Raw genomic sequence first — 14,342 nt, 5'->3', positions numbered from 1 at the left:
GTGCGCCATTAAAAGGCAAATTCGGTGCGCCACTAGCATGCCTTTTCCTAGTAGTGTAGTGATTAGTGGGGCTTACTGGACAGAAAGAGAATAGTATGATTCCCAGTTTGATCAGAAAAGAAGTAGAAGATCAATATGTTAGTTGAGGTACAGTATGAGGTACACCGCCGTGAGCGCCGCCATGAGCTCCAGCGCCTCACCGGAGCTGCAGCAGGTGTATTGTCGCGGGCGAGCATGGCGATGAGACGACAAAGTCCACTGCAGCAGGTGTACTGTCTACCTCAAATCAACAAAATCAAAAGGAATTTTGAAATGATTTGATTCTACATAATCAACTTCCATGGATCAAATGCATATAGTATAATCTAATGTTATTTGCGAAACCTTTTGAACTACCAACTACTAAGTTGCATCCAAGCACGAAATATAATTTCAGGCAGAAGCTCACCTCGACAGTAGATTGGAACTTCCTTGATAGTTTCGGTTCCATGTAGTTGGGCCGAACTTCAATCAAAAGTTTGTTCAACCCCTCCCAAGGCTTTATTGGAGTTGTAAGGTACTATAGAGGTAAAATGAGCATGACTATCTCCATAAACAAACAATAACATAAATAGAGCAAGGAAACAGCACATACTTTACTGTTGTGTTCAGTATATGGTGCTTCCATCTTTTGTTCAAATCTTCTACAGCCCCATTCTGCATCACGGATACAAAAGGGTGAGAACTAAGAAGACAAACAGAACCATTAGGGGCCTAGATAAAATGTTGTTTGCTGCTAATCTCACTTTCAAAATCATTATTAGCACTTAACAAAACAAAACATATCAGAATTTCCTAACAAATAAAAAGCTATAGTTCACACTCTGTTTCTCTTTCAGAAATTACAAAGTATCATGTGAATGCCCAAGATAAGACATTATACATGCTATACTAAAAGTAAGATGGCATCAAACGAACTATGAATCCATTTATGATCTGACCAACACAGAGGAAAGAAACAACAGCTACCTGAATGATCGCCCAGACGGCGGCCGCGAGGGGCACCCAGTTAGACAATGGCACGACCCAGCACTCAACGAACCACGCGAAGAGGCCGAGCAGGATTAATTTTCTTGGAAGATACTGACTTCTCAAAAGTCAGATGCCATGACGATCTTGCCATCTTCAGATACCGATGCTAGATATGTCATGGTCCCTTAATACATGTTCTGGTTCGACTCTATATCAAGAAATTATTGAGTGTGAAGATTGCACATGTGCGAAATCCTGAGATTGTTTGCCAATGTTAAGAATAGGGAAAAAAATAAAGAACAGAAATAATTCACCCGCCCTCCACAAGATCAGGTCGACGCCGTTATGCTGCATGAGCGACAGTAGCGCGTCCCGCACCGCCTGGAGCAGATCCCGCCGTCCCGCTCCCACATTTTCTTTATATGGGTAGGGATGGTTCAGAACATTTTTCTCGAATACGCATGAGCATGCGTATCATATATTAAAGAAGAAGCGGCAAAGAAGCCGGATAGAATGCCTTTCGGCCATTACAATGCCAATCACAGGAATTAGCATCCACATCCACCAAACACACCCACCACGCGTACTACAATACTTGCTTCACCTAGGCCAACCTCATGCCGATGGCGATTGGGCAAGCCACAGAGCAACCGAGCCGCGTCACAACCGCTGCCGAAGACCTCTACAACAAGACCAAAACTCGCGACCAACACAGACCAACGTACTCAACCCATTGCGCCAAGAAGAAGTCAGCAAGTGGATGGCAGGGCCTGGACGGACCTAGAGACGGCATCAAGGGATGGTTCAGAACATTCAGAGGGGCCATTCCCACAGACGATTTTGATTTCTTTAGAGCGATGATTAACCTAGCCAGCTAGTCATTTTCAGGCTTGGGAATAAAGCTTCAGAAAATCTCAAGGTTCCGTGATTCGAAGGTTATGTTCTCAAGACAGATTTGCATCGGTTTTTAGGAGATTCACATCAGATTTCAAACTAAGAATCTCATAGGTCATCCCCATGCTGAGCACAGCACTACTCATTCACATCAGAATTCAAACTAAGAATCTCATAGGTCATCCCCACGCTGAGCAGAGCACTACTCACCAGTGACGAGATCGAACGCAGATGGAGGTGCAGGAGAGGGAGCACGGAGATCCCAACCAGGAGCACGACCCTCCTTCCGAGTCCCCTCCCGGAGGATGAGCAGCGAGACAGAGAAACACGGGCAGAGGTCCGTGCTGCTGCTGCAGACGAGGCCGAGGTCGGAGGCGGTGACGTCGTCTGTCAGGGGTGGAGAACCTCTCTCCCGTCGCGGCCCCCCTTCCGCTGCCGTACTCGAGGAAGAAAGGGAGAGGCGGAGGGCTAGAAATAGGCTAGGGCAGGGGAAAGGGGAGGATCAGACGAGAGAAATGGCTGAGACGGCGGCGGCCGTGGCTTTGGAGGTTGCGTGCGAGAGCTGATGTGACGATGTGGGGCGAAAGAAAAGTAGAAGTTACCTTCCAAGGGAAGGAAGGGATCCATCGCTAGTTTTTTTATACTTCGCCACAGTAAAGACGGGGATGAGCGATGCCGATGGGAGCCTGATGGAATTTTTTTTATACTTCGCTACAGTAAAGACGGGGATGAGCGATGCCGATAGGAGCCTGATGGATGCATTTTTTTGTCGTACATGCGAACGCGCGAGGAATGCGAACGCGTGAGGAGGCGCCTTTGATGCGCACGTTAATGTTTTGGATATAAATAAACCGACGAGAACACGAAATCGGTGCTAGGTCAACAAAGTCTCCGCTCTGTTTTTCCCCAACTACGGTACGGGAGAGAGTTTTGCACCACGCGCCATGGCGGACGACGGCATGGATCCCACCCAGTACTACCACAACAGGCTCGGCGCGCTCGCCGCGCAGAAGGCCGCCGGCGTCAACCCCTACCCGCACGCCTTCCAGCCCACCGTCTCCGTCGCCGACTACGTCCAAAGGTACAGGGGCCTGGCCGATGGGGAGAAGCTGGTCGACGTCACCGAGTCCCTGGCCGGGAGGATCATGAGCAAGAGGACGTCGTCCTCCAGCCTCCTCTTCTACGACCTCCACCGCGGCGGCGCCAAGGTCCAGGTCATGGCAGACTCCGGGACCTCGGAGCTGGAGACTCCCGAGGAATTCTCCGCTTTCCACTCTGGCGTGAAGCTTGGCGACGTGGTCGACGTGCGTGGGTTCCCTGGTAAAAGCAGCCGAGGCGAGCTCAACATATTCCCTGCACAGTTCGTCGTGCTCTCGCCCTGCCTGCACATGCTGCCGCGGCAACCTAATAGGCACCGGCGCGCGCCGCCGCTGCCGTGGGCGCCCGGCATGCCCAGGAACATGGAGAGCTACGCCCTCAAGGACCAGGAGACACGGTACCGCCGACGGTACCTCGATCTCATGGTGAACCCTGAGGTGAGGTCCGTCTTCACGGCGCGAGCCAGAGTCGTCTCCTTCATCCGGAGCTTCCTTGACAAGGGTGGGTTTTTGGAGGTGGACACCCCGATGATGAACGTGGTTGCCGGTGGCGCCGCCGCCAGGCCGTTCGTCACCCACCACAACGACCTGAACATGAAGTTGTACATGCGCATCGCGCTAGAGCTCTACCTGAAGCAGCTCGTCGTCGGCGGACTGGACCGCGTGTACGAGATTGGGAGGCAGTTCAGGAACGAGGGCATCGACACGACGCACAACCCCGAGTTCCAACGTGCGAGTTCTACATGGCCTATGCGGACTACAACGACCTGATGGAGCTCACGGAGGAGATGCTGGGCGGCATGGTGAAGGAGCTCACGGGCGGCTACAAGGTACAGTACCACGCCAACGGCGCCGACAAGCCGCCTATCGAGATCGATTTTACTCCTCCGTTCGCGCGGATCAACATGATCAAGGGACTGGAGGACATGGCCGATCTCAACATACCGGAGGAGGATCTGTCGACCGATGATGCCAACGAGTACTTGATGGAGGCTTGTGCCAGGTACGACATTACGTGCCCGCTTTCACACACGACGGCACGGCTGCTGGACACGCTTGTCGGCCACTTCCTGGAGGAGACATGCGTGAACCCGACGTTCATCATCAACCATCCGGTGATCATGAGCCCACTCGCAAAGTCACACAGGGACGAAGCCTGGCCTGGACTGACTGAAAGGTTTGAGCTGTTCATCAACAAGCATGAGGTGTGCAACGCCTACACGGAGCTGAATGACCCCGTCGTGCAGAGGGAGCGGTTTGAGGAGCAGCTCAGGGATCGTCAGGACGGTGACGATGAAGCGATGGCCATGGACGAAACCTTCTGCACTGCCCTTGAGTATGGCCTGCCGCCGACCGGAGGCTGGGGTCTGGGGATTGATCGCCTCACCATGTTGCTGACGGATTCCCAGAACATAAAGGAGGTCCTCCTGTTCCCGGCCATGAAGCCTCAAGACAGCTAGCTGTTTGAAAAGATGAAATTCTTGTCCTATGAAAGAAACAAAATGGAATTTAAGTTATGGACAGTAATTGCCCATTGTCAATAAGGTTTCCTAGTTCTGTGCTTTACAAATAGTTAATTTCTGTACTTCGAGAAATAACAAGCAATGTTAACTAGTTCTATGTTATTTTCATGGACAGTAACTGCCATTGTCAATATGGTTTTCTATTTCATTGAGTTGCTATAAGCCTATAACTAACCTCATGTTCATGTAATATGTTTTGGTGTTTTTTTCTTCTGAAAAAGAGGACAACTCCAGTCCCAGAATCCCACATACGACAAGATGTTTCTGCTCCAAACGGTAGAGCAGAAACATCTGCACTCGCCGGCCGAAGCAGATGCGAGAAAACTTAAAAAACTCCGCTCCCCAGGTAGGTAAGTTGCCGTGATTTGCTACAGAATCTTTTGTTCAAAAAAAATCTCATTGCATCCAACAAAGCTTTGCGATGTCTTGGTCCAAGTAAAAAAGTAGACGCAATGCCATCATTACTCAACCTTAAGCAAGAGACAGCACAGGTTGCAACCATGGAACACTTTAAAATTTGTAAGATGGCACCCTTTTTAAACACTTGATGATGTTGTACTGGAACAACCGCAGGGAGTCATATGGAAACATCAGAAACTTACACCTGATTGCTGTTATGTGTCGCTTGTTCTTCCAAGAATTGCATGGAATTTGTTCTGCGCCAGGTTTGCAGCGTATAGAAGTTCCAATCTGGCAAACATCTACAAGTCACATAGTAGTCCTCACATAATACATCAATTGATTTGCAATGGACATATCTACTTACAGATTGTGTATAAACATGCTCAACTTATTCTCATGTCTTCAGGTCGGAAGGGAGCGGTTTATACTTTGAGCAAAATGTCACAGGGGCTTTGATCCAGTAGCACATCATTCCTTTTGTCTGACTAAATGACACAGTAGCATAAATTGGGTTTTTGCTTGGTCTAGGATAATTTTCACCCTGGGCCCTTACACCTGGCTCGATCGACCCTTATCGACCAGAAGTAGTCGTTAATCCAAAGAAATAACAACGCCACCGCAGCTTCTTTCTTTCACTTGGACCCATATTACGAAAGCAAGAAAGGCTGCTACCGGCCAGCAGACGAGGGGCATGCAGACCCCACGGCACCGGAATTTTTCACTAGTACGACAGATGGTCGAAGTGTCCGCGCTAGCATTCCCAGAATTCCGAGCATTGCCACCATGTCTTGCTAATTTTCTGATGCCTCCTAATCCTATATGCTTCCAGCAACATTGACTACGATTTTTCTATTGAAGCTTTAGAGCTGATCCCCACTGCATTCTGATATACGTTTAGGTTTCACCATAGTGTATCAGCAAGTTCATGCAAGAGGGTCGGGGAGGTTAGTGAAGAATGGAAAAGCAGCAAGTGAAAGGGTGAGCTTTTAAAAGTAGAGGATGTAGAAGTATTGTCACGCCTGCGGTCTTAATGTTAGCCTCGTCACCCATCATGTGGTACACAGACCCAGTGATGTTGTAATAAGTTGTAGCAGAAAGGAGAAAAGTCACTTGCATATGTTGATCAATCCTTCAATGTCGCTTAATAGTGATATAACTCACCATGTTATAAAGTGACTACCATCATATGTAGACCAGGCCGGAGTATGTCACTGTTTATGTTGCCAGTTATTTTCAGTAGATTTACACTTTGGACAAACCAAAAATATGTATGTGCAATCACCACCAGGTGTCCATTAAGTGAGGAAATGAGCTAGACCCAAAGCAATAGTTTGACAGGTTTAGTTTGGGTATATTACTAAAATCACCTAGAGATACATCCAAGTATAAACTAGTATAAGAAACTAGTGTTACATATTGGTACTACCATCATTCTGGATGTATTTTTTTTCTAACGTCCAATTGAAGCAAGTTACACAAAAAATATGGGGCTAAAATATATTTATCATCTAATGCAATTTAGTAAACTTCTTTGCATTGTCTCTCTTACATAGTATTGGCTACGTGAGAGTATCTTGTGCCAGGAAAGAGAGGCTGTTTTCTTAGCACTACGTATCCTAGTAGTGGGCTGCAAAGGGGGAGACATTTCAGTTGTGGCATATTGTTGCTTGGATCTCCCTAACTTCCTGGTGCCTCCTGCTCCTACAAGTAGAGAGGCAAGACATAAATGCCATCCAAGTATTATTTTCTGACAACTTAATCATCATTTTTAATTTGTCAGTCAGAATGACTAGAAACAATCGAGATTTCAAATGTGCAGGCGTACAAGTTGTGTTTGTGAGTATTGCATGTGGCAAGAGGAAAATGAAATGGGCAAGGAATGGGACTCCTCCCTTTTAAAGATGGATCCAGGAGGTAGAATCAATTTGTGTGGGGCCTTGATTATTAGTCGTCTCCCTGATCTCGGCAGCCACCTTCCATTGGCCGCAAGTCACGCAACTTCGTACTGTTCTTTTAAGTGCTGTGTTTGATATTGTTATTCCAGTGACCCGGTAGTGCCGTAGTGGCCGTCATGGTTAAAATTTTCAATGAAATTTCACATATTTCGATGAGTTCCAAAATTGTTTTCTTTTCCAAACTAAAAACCTTGGTGGTGGTAATCACAAATAGTTAATTTCTCTTCCTTTTCACAAATAGTTTATTTCTGTACTTTGAGAAATAACAAGGCAATGTTTCCAAGTTCTTTCGTATTTTAATGGACAGTAATTCCCCATTGTCAATATGGTTTTCCTTTTCATTGAGTTGCGTATAATTAACCTCATCTCTTATCATGCTGCATGTAATATTTTTTGATGTTTTTTTTCTGAAAAAGAGGATAACTCAATCCCGACAGGGGTCCACCTCCTGTCAGGCCACCACACCCCAGATACAACAAGAATTTTCTGCTCCGAACAGCAGAAGCAGATTGGAGCGAAATTACCACCTCGGCTCCCCAGTAGGTAACTTGTTGTAATTTGCCACAGAATTTTACTTCCTGTCCAACAGAAATCTCAATCCATCCAATATAGTTTAGCGATGTGTTGGTTCATGTAAAAAAATTAGAGGGATGGCCATTACTGATCCTCAGAATGTACACAAAAAGTTTTACACATTGCCATTGTACAGTGCAAAAGTTGCAACCATGAAACACTTCAACTTTGAATCATAAGATGGCACACATTTTGGACACTTAATGATGTTGTGCTCCAACAATTTTAGGGAGTCAAATTCTGCACCATATTGAGAGATCATAAACTATACCTGATTGGTGTTATGCGCAGCTTGTTCTCTCGGAATTTTACGAATTATGTTTTGCAGCAGGTTTGTAGCATATAGAAGTTACAGTCTGGACTCGTACATGTTACTTTGTCTTGCGACATTCTATTTGGCAGTGAAAATATTTTCCCTTGAGTGGACGCCAAAAGGAATGGCAATCAAAATTCAGTGTAACACAAAGGAGGGCAAATCGAAAGGAGAGGGGGGCAAACACAGAAGCAGGTGCAGCCGAGCTGTGATAGACCCGTGCGTTATTGTCTTCAAGGTACTACAGGTTTCCAGATACTAGTAACCCAAAAGCACATATCAGCCTGTGAGCGCAGACCCTCCCTGTAATAAGGATACAAAGGTCCAAAAAGGTGCATATTAAACAAAACCGAAGCACTAGCAGGACAAGCACGGAGCAACAGCATGTATGCACTGATCTCACTATCCCGTTCTCGCCGGAGGAGGTGGGGAGGTCGATCGCCTCAATGAAGGCGGGGTCGGCGCCGGGGCAGGATGGCCTGCCGGTTGCCTTCTTCCAGAAATTCTGGAACGTCCTGAAACCTGTGATCATGCCAATGTTCCATGAATTCTATATCGGAACATTTGACATGGCGCGTATAAATTTTGGTGTTATCACCCTGATCCCATAAGTAGTTGGGGCGACGGACATTCGCCAATTCAGACCTATCACAGTTATCAACGTCCTGGAGCGCATCTTCTCTAAAGTCTGCACGATTAGACTCGCACTGGTAGTCGAGAGGATGAACCACCCACTTCAGACAACCTTCTTGAAAGGGAGACGAATTCATGACGAGATTCTGTCCCTGCATGAGATTGTGCACAAGGTACGATTGCGTGGACAAAAGGGTGTCTTCCTCAAGCTGGACTTCCAGAAAGCCTATGATCGGCTAGACTGGGATTTCATGCGGCTCGTTATGCAGCGCAGAGGCTTTGAGGACAAATGATGCAACTGGATTATGCAGTTGGTACGGTCTGGCAAGACTGCGATTAACATTAACGGTGATGTGGGGCCGTTCTTCTCATCCTCTGCGGGAGTGAAGCAAGGGGATCCGATACCCCCCTGCTCTTCAATCTCGCCGTGGACGCTCTGGCAGGCATCCTGGACAAAGCTAGGAGGGCCGGCCACCTCTCGGGAGTTGCTAGTGTTGGGAATCGAAGCAGAATTTTAAAATTTTCTACGCATCACCAAGATCAATCTATGGAGTCATCTAGCAACGAGGGAGAGAGGAGTGCATCTACATACCCTTGTAGATCACGAGCGGAAGCGTTCAAGAGAACGGGGTTGATGGAGTCGTACTCGTCGTGATCCAAATCACCGAAGATCCTAGCGCCGAACGGACGGCACGTCCACGTTCAACACACGTACGGAGCGAGGACGTCTCCCGCGCCTTGATCCAGCAAGGAGGAGGGAGAGGTTGAGGAAGAGGGCTCCAACAGCAGCACGACGGCGTAGTGGTGGTGAAGCTGCAGTACTCCGGCAGGGCTTCGCCAAGCTCTTACGGAGGAGGAGAGGTGTTGGGGAGGGGAGGGGCTGCGCCTTGGATGTTCTATGCAGCCCTCCCCTTGCCCCTCTATTTATAGGGGAAGGAGGAAGGGGGCCGGCCCCCTTCTAGATGAGATCTAGAGGGGGGGGCGGACAAGGGGAGGGGGCTTGCCCCCCAAGCAAGGGGGGCGCCCCCTTTAGGGTTTCCCCCCCAACCCTAGGAGCATGGGCCCAAGGGGGGGGATGCGGCCAGCCCATGTAGGGCTGGTCCTCTTTCCTCTACAGCCCATTAGGCCCTCCGAGAGAGGTGGCCCCTCCCGGTGGACCCCCGGAACCCCTCCGGTGGCCCCGGTACAATACCGACATGCCCCTGAACCTTTTCGGTGACCGTATGGCAATTTCCTACATATAAATCTTCACCTCTGGTCCATTCTGGAACTCCTCGTGACATCCGGAATCTCATCCGGGACTCCGAACAACATTCCGTAATCACATATAAGTCTTCCTAACAACCCTAGCATCACCAAACCTTAAGTGTGTAGACCCTACGGGTTCGGGAGACATGCAGACATGACCGAGACGACTCTTCGGTTAATAACCAATAGCAGGATCTGGATACCCATGTTGGCTCCCACATGCTCCACGATGATCTCATCGGATGAATCACGATGTCGAGGATTCAATCAATCCGTATACAATTCCCTTTGTCTAGCGGTACGATACTTGCCCGAGATTCGATCGTCGGTATCCCGATACCTTGTTCAATCTCGTTACCGGCAAGTCTCTTTACTTGTTCCATAACACATCATCTCGTGATCAACTCCTTGGTCACATTGTGCACATTATGATGATGTCCTACCGAGTGGGCCCAGAGATACCTCTCCGTTTACACGGAGTGACAAATCCCAGTCTCGATTCGTGCCAACCCAACAGATACTTTCGGAGATACCTATAGTGTACATTTATAGCCACCTAGTTACGTTGTGACGTTTGGCACACCCAAAGCACTCCTACGGTATCCGGGAGTTGCACAATCTCATGGTCTAAGGAAATGATACTTGACATTAGAAAAGCTTTAGCAAACGAACTACACGATCTTGTGCTAGGCTTAGGATTGGGCCTTGTCCATCACATCATTCTCCTAATGATGTGATCCTGTTATCAACGACATCCAATGTCCATGGTCAGGAAACCGTAACCATCTATTGATCAACGAGCTAGTCAACTAGAGGCTTACTAGGGACATGGTGTTGTCTATGTATCCACACATGTATCTGAGTTTGCTATCAATACAATTCTAGCATGGATAATAAACGATTATCATGAACAATGAAATATAATAATAATAACTAATTTATTATTGCCTCTAGGGCATATTTCCAACAGTCTCCCACTTGCACTAGAGTCAATAATCTAGTTCACATCGCCATGTGATTAACACTCACAGGTCACATCGCCATGTGACCAACATCCTAGAGTCTACTAGACTCAATGATCTAGTTCACATCACTATGTGATAAACCCTCAAAGAGTTCTGGGTTTGATCGTGTTATGCTTGTGAAAGAGGTTGTAGTCAACGGGTCTTGCCATATTCAGATCCCTATGTATTTCGCAAAACTTTATATCGTAGATGCTGCTACCACGTTCCATTTGGAGCTATTCCAAATTATTGCTCCATTATATGTATCCGCTATCTCTACTCAGAGCTATCCGGATAGGTGTTAAGCTTGCATCGACGTTACTCTTTATGTCGAACTCTTTATCACCTCCATAACCGAGAAACATTTCCTTATTCCTCTAAGGATAATTTTGACTGCTATCTGGCGATCCAGTCCTAGATCACCTTTGTACCCTCTTGCCAGACATGTGGCAAGGCACACATCAGGTGTTGTACTCAGCATGGCATACCGTATAGGGCCTATGACAAGAGCATAGGGGACGACCTTCGTCCTTCCTCTTTCTTCTGCCGTGGTCAATCTTTGAGTCTTACTCAACTTCACACCTTACAACTCAGGTAAGAACCCCTTCTTTGACTGATCTATTTTGAACTCCTTCAAAAAACATGTCAAGGTGTGCGTTCTTTGAAAGTATCATCAGGCGTTTTGATCTATCTCTATAGATCTTGATGCCCAATATGTAAGCAGCTTTATCCAGGTCTTCCTTTGAAAAACACTCTTCAAACAACCGTTTATGCTTTCCAGAAATTTTACATTATTTCGGATCAACAATATGTCATCCACATATACTTATCAGAAATTTTGTAGTGCTCCCACTCACTTTCTTGTAAATACAAGTTTCTAGCAAACATTGTATAAACCTAAAAGCTTTGATCACTCCATCAAAACATATATTCCGATTCCAAGATGCTTGCTGGAGCCAGCATACCTTTTAGCATCCTTAGGATCGACAAAACCTTTTATTGTATCACATACAACTTTTCTTACCAAAACTGGTAAGAAAACTTGTTTTGACATCCATCTGTCAGATTTCATAATCGAAAAATACAGCTAATGCTAACATGATTCCGACGGACTTAAGCATCGCTACGGGTGAGAAAATCTCATCGTAGTCAACTCCTTGAACTTGTGAAAAACCTTTTTGCCACAAGTCGAGCTTCATAGACGGTAACATTACCGCCCACGTCCGTCTTCTTCTTAAAGATCAATTTATCTCAATGGCTTGCCGATCATCGGGCAAGTTCACCAAAGTCCATACTTTGTTCTGATACATGGATCCTATCTCGGATTTCATGGCTTCTAACCATTTGTCGGAATACAGGCCCACCATCGCTTCTCCATAGCTCGTAGGTTCATTGTTGTCTAACAACATGATATTTAAGACAGGATTACCGTACCACTCAGTAGTAGTACATATCCTTGTCGACCTATGAGGTTCGATAGCAACTTGATCCGAAGCTTCATGATCACTATCATTAACTTCCTCTTCAACAGACGTAGGCGCCACAGAAAACATCTTTCTGTGTCGCATCACTCTCTGGTTGAAGTAAAGGTTTGACAACCTCATCAAGTTCTATCTTCCTCCCACTCAATTATTTTGAGTGAAACTCCTTCTCGAGAAAGGACCCGTTCTTAGCGATAAACAATTTGCCCTCGGATCTGAGATAGAAGGTATACCCAACTGTCACCCTTGGGTATCCTATGAAGATGTGTTTGTCCGCTTTGGGTTCGAGCTTCTCCGGCTGAAGCCCTAAGCATCACATCCCCAAACATTAAGAAATGACAACTTTGGTTTCTTGCCAAACCAATGTTCATATGACGTCGTCTCAACGGACTTAGATGGTGTCCTATCTAAAGTGAATGCAGCTGTCTCTAACGCATAACCTCAAAATGAAAACGGTAGATTGGTAAGAGACATCATAGATTGCACCATACCTCATAGGGTTCGACTATGACGTCCGGACATACCATTACCTTGTGGTGTTCCAGGTGGCTTCAACTATGAAACAATTCCACAATGTCTTAAGTGATTGCCAAACTCATAACTCAGAAAATCCCCTTTTGATCAGATCATAGGAACATGATCTTATTGTTATGATTCTTAACTTCACTCTGAAATCGCTTGAACTTTTCAAATGTTTCAGACTTGTGCTTCATTAAGTAGATATACCTATATCTACCCAAATCGTCAGTGAAGATGAGAAAATAGCAACATCCACCGCACACTTCAATTCTCATTGGATCACACGCATCAGCATGCATGATTTCCAACAAGTCACTTGCCCGTTTCATTGTACCTAAAAACGGGGTCTTAGTCATCCTGCCTATGAGGCATGGCTCGCATGTGTCAAGCAATTCAAAATCAAGTGACTCCAAACATCCATTGATCTGGAGTTTCTTCATGCATCTTACGCCAATATGACCTAAGAGGCAGTGCCACAAGAAAGTGGTACTATCATTATTAACTCTACATCTTTTGGCGTGAACATGTGTATTACCATGACCGAGATTCAATGAACTATTCACATAGGGTGCATGACCATGAAAGGTATTATTCATGTAAACAGAATAACCATTATTCTCTAACTTAAATGAATAACCGTATTGCAATGAACATGATCTAATCATATTCATGCTCAACGTAGACACCTGACAACATTTATCTAGGTTCAATACTAATCCCGAAGGTAGATGAAGCGTGCGATGGTGATCTCATCAACTTTGGAAACACTTCCAACACACATCGTCACCTCGCCCTTAGCCAGTCTCCGTTTAGTCTGTAGCTTTTGCTTCAAGTCACCAATAATAGCAACTGAACTGGTATCCAATACCCAGGTGCTACCAGGAGTACTAGTGAGGTACACATTAATAACACGTATATACTTTGTTGAAGTTGCCAGCCTTCTTATCTACCATGAATTTGGGGTAATTCCGCTACCAGTGACCGTTCCCCTTACAATAGAAGCACTTAGTCTCGGGTTTGGGTTCAACCTTGGGTTCCTTCACTGGAGCGACAACTGGTTTGCCATCCATGAAGTTTTCCTTCTAGCCCTTGTCCTTCTTGAAACCAGTGGTCTTGTTAAACCATCAACACTTGATGCTCCTTCTTGATTTCTACCTTTTGCAGTCTTAAGCACCGCGAACAGCTCTGGAATCAACTCCATCCCTTGCATGTCATAGTTCATCACGAAGATCTAGTAGCTTAGTGATAGTGTCTAGAGAACTCTATCAATCACTATCTTATCTGGAAGTTTAACTCCCACTTGATTTAAGTGATTGTAGCACCCAGACATTCTGAGCACATGCTCACTAGCTGAGCTATTCTCCTCCATCTTGTTGGCAAAAGAACTTGTCTGAGGTCTCATACCTCTCAACACGGGCATGAGCCTGAAATCCCAATTTCAGCTCTTGGAACATCTCATATGTCTTATGGCATTCAAAAACGTCATTGGAATCCCGATTCTAAGCCGTAAAGTATGGTGCACTAAACTATCAAGTAGTCATCAGGACGTGTCTGTCAGGTGTTCACAACATCCGCAGACGACGTTGTAGGGGTTTGCACATCGAGCGGTGCATCAAAGACGTAAGCCTTCTGTGTAGCAGTGAGGACACTCCTCGGACTATGGACCTAGTCCGCATCATTTCTTACAAT

At 46.2% G+C, this 14,342-nt stretch overlaps 1 pseudogene; it reads left to right on the top strand.

Moving 5' to 3' along the window:
- The first annotated feature begins 2,849 nt into the window (after nt 1-2,849).
- Nucleotides 2,850-4,462, top strand: LOC119271814 (annotated as a pseudogene).
- Nucleotides 4,463-14,342: the final 9,880 nt, after the last annotated feature.

Source organism: Triticum dicoccoides, chromosome 3A (genome assembly GCF_002162155.2).
Source record: "Triticum dicoccoides isolate Atlit2015 ecotype Zavitan chromosome 3A, WEW_v2.0, whole genome shotgun sequence".
NCBI classification, from domain to species: Eukaryota; Viridiplantae; Streptophyta; class Magnoliopsida; order Poales; family Poaceae; genus Triticum; species Triticum dicoccoides.
The sequence above is the reverse complement of the archived record's forward strand: the minus strand, read 5'-3'. Positions and strand labels throughout refer to the sequence as shown.